This window comes from Columba livia, chromosome 13 (assembly GCF_036013475.1).
Source record: "Columba livia isolate bColLiv1 breed racing homer chromosome 13, bColLiv1.pat.W.v2, whole genome shotgun sequence".
Classification (NCBI taxonomy): Eukaryota; Metazoa; Chordata; class Aves; order Columbiformes; family Columbidae; genus Columba; species Columba livia.
The window spans coordinates 13938727-13942500 of record NC_088614.1 but is presented as its reverse complement, the minus strand read 5'-3'; positions in this window follow the sequence as shown (position 1 = coordinate 13942500).

Genomic DNA, 3774 nt, shown 5'->3' with positions numbered 1-3774 from the left:
GCAGAGCATCACATCTGGAGTCCAGAGGCATCTGCCTCCCCCATTCACATTTGCTTCCCACTCCCTCATGTGGAGCAGGATCAGTGATTCTCTCTTCTGTGCAAAGAGCTCAAACGAGGACTGTGGCTGAAATGAAGGGGAATAAAGGGGAAGGAGATTTTAAAATGAAGTCTAGTTATTTTTTAATCTCATACCTGAAATTTATAGCGTCATTCTCCCCTCTGAATAAACAACTATTCTGTCCCCTCCAATTACAACTCGCAAAGCTGACTGCTACATGCAATGTCAAATTTACACTGGTGCCTTTTATCAGGATTTCCTTTCATATTGCTCTCTAAGCAGTGACTTTGTAAGGAGATTAACTGCATTATATGCCACACATTAAACAAACCCACATGTATACAACACAGCTTTCAAGAGATTTCTACTTTCCCCATGATGGCCCTTCCTATCTTTGAAGGTCTTGGTTTTTATCACCCTGTACCTCAAGCACTGGTCAGCTACCACCATCAGCAAAGAGAAGGAGTTCCAGACAGATCCAGCATCCATCTACACTGCCAATAAATCAGGTAGAGAATGCTTTATTATTCCTATTTCATGGAGAAATTACTGATCAGCTCTGCTTGTTACCTGAGATAAAGGCAAGAGGAAAAATAGTGGAGACCGACAATCAAGAACAGGCACACATTTCCCAGTGAAGTCATCTTCTAAAGAAAACTTCCTTTAATAAGTTTGTTTATTTTTTTTCTTAATACTTGTTCTAAATTTTTAAAAGGCTTTTGTCTCACTGATTTCTACAGTTTACAAATCCAAATAATAGGAAAAAAAAAAAAAAAAAAAAGGACCAAAAAAACCCCAAACACTGTGCAACCCACAGCAAAATAATTGCAACTTCTCATTTGTTCAGTGAGAACTGTCTTTCCTGAGACTGTTCAGAGTGGCAATTTGTTACTGAAATGGCTCCACAGAGCTGTGATCCCGATACTTGGGTAGTCAGGACACAGGTGTACGCCCCAACAAGAGATAATCTGGGTGGATGCAGAGCCAATTCTTCACCTCCAGGTTGCACACTGCTTTTTTTGCTTTTCAATAACTGAGTTGCTTCTCTGTATTAGATTATCCTTTTATATGTTCTCTGCTCACAGACATATGGAACTGTCACCTCCCAAACCAGGCAGGTCAGGGATGCTGGAGGGACCAGCTCCCACTGCCAACCCCTTCCTGCCTTCCCTTGCCTTCCTTGAAGACTGTGAAATGCCTTTTCTCTCTTCATTTGTTATCTATCCCATTTCTTCCAGCACCTGTACTTTTTTTTTTTCCCAATTTCTATTGTTCTCTGGCACGTTCTTTTCCTTGACTTTGTTGGCACCCCTAAGACCCCTGAAAGTTCCAACTTTTTATTTCTCTATCTATCTACACTACTAAAACAAGACTCTAGGGACTGACCGAACTTATCATATGGATCTGGAAAAAAAAAAGTGTTTTAGGATTTTTTTTGTGGTTTGTTTTTTTTTTTTTTATATAGTGTTATTACTGATTCAGCTAATAGGAGACAGATCAAATATGTTTCTCTTTTAGTAGGGCCTGAAATAATTTAAATGCATGATGTAATTGTCCACCCTTTTTCTGTGCAAATAAGAAACCTGCATTCAAGCAACTCCATGTTCAGCTGTTTTTCCAGCTGGAAAGATGGAAAAAATCAGAATATCAATTCATTCTCTGAAGAGGAAGCAACCAGTCTTTACACAACATAAATTAGTTTATCCAGATCTAATATTTTATATTTAATGTAGAAGTGGATCCAAGATCTTGGCTTCATACAGATGAAAGGCAGGCTGCTTGTATATTGCTGAGCCAATCCTACTTAACTACAATTAGGACTGTGTACATGGAAACTATTTCTATATGAATAAAAGTAAGAGAAATAAAAAAGTGAAATGTCTGAATGCAGTCATCAGCTAAACCTTTCTTCAAATGGACACTATCCGGGTACTAAAATGATGGAAAAGCATCATACATACAGCCTGAAAAGTGAGTGAAGTGAGGCTGCAGAGCGTTCATATAACCAGAAATAGTAAGGTTTATTCCTCCAGTATCTCTCCCCCTCGTGATGCTGGCTTCTGCCATTACAGAATTTTCTTTGCCAGACACCGCACCATTTTGGGAACTAATCCCTTTCCCCATAATTTTTTTCTTGCCCTGGACACACAATTCTCCCTGTCCCTGTGACTATAACAGCAGAAAGCAGTTGGTAACTGTGTCCCATCCATCTCCAGCTGTACCAAACACTGATCACTCTGGCTTAGAGAAACCTAATGGGCAATTAGAAAACAAACTAAATAACGTGGATGGTCATTCAGAAAACAAGCATTATTTTCTGTATAAAAAGTACCAACATGTAAACATCACAGGACTCAGAGTCAAATCAAAGAATCAAAGTGCTTCTTTCTAGGGCTATTTATCAAAAAAAAAAAAAAAAAAAGAAAGAAACTTTGGTGATGTAAACAGAAGGTGTGACTTTGAAGAACACATAGATACCCACAGTAGAAGTTGGCCACCTAATCGTCATATCACTTGACACCACTGAAGTTATTATGTGGTCTGAGTATGAACAGATAGTACCTTGACCAAGTTCAAGAGCAATAGCAATAAGGGAGACCAGATGTCTTCGTCCCAGCTCACCCAAGAGCACTGGGCACTGATATAGGACTTCATTGTGCCTCTCTCTCAACTGAGAACTTTAATATTAGATGCAATTGTTTCACTGCAAAACCCTGCTACTTAGTGTATCACTAACAGCGAACCAACTTCAACCACAAAGCCTGCTAGACCAAGTACAAACAGATCAGTACCTTTAATGAGCAGCTCACCTGGATTTTCCATTTTGTTAAAAAAATATAAACAGAATTAATTTTAGAATCATTTATCAGAAGCAACCTGGGTAGGTCTGGGCTTTAGGCACAAAAATAATGGAATATTTGTAGCTGGCATTTCCCTGGAAGAAGCCAATGAAATGAAAATTTCCTGAAGTTACTAAAGCAGTTCCTTAAAAGAACCATATATATGTGTGTTTGTACATATGCACACACACACGTGAAGAAATTGATTTGCCTTCCCACCTGAATTATCCTACTATCCTATGATCCACAGAGTCTCAAAGGTAAGATGATGGTCACTCCTTACAAAACAGTGTTTCAGAGGGTACCATTTGCCTTCTCTGAGGGGCAGGAAAGAGACACCCAGAGTGGTAGGGGAGATCACATACTTCCAGCAAGAGGATGAGCATGCCAAACCCCCTGAAAGCAATGACACCCCCTCATTACCCAAACATCCACATCATTCCAGGGTCACCAGGAGCCAAAATGAGGGATCGGCAGGAGCAGCCACAGAGACAGCGATGGAGCCTGTGAGCTCCTGCTCACCCGCTACAGCCCACAGGGGGTTTTTGCACCCTCCTCACAGTCCCACACACAGACCAAGTACCCCTGCAGGTAACTTCACCAAGTTGCTTTGCTTTATTCATGTTTGCACATTCGGGTATGTCTACACATATGCTGACACAGGGCCACATATCTCTGATATTTTCATTTGTTGCAACATTGCATACACGGTAAATACATCCGTCTTGCTGCAGTAAATCATCATTTTACAATGAATATATACCTAGATTATTACTGTAATGCTGATGTATTGAACCATTAGTATAAAAAAGCAAGCAGGTGATAAAAATGATGCAAAGACTCCCATAAAGTGAGAAACAAAACCCAAACTACT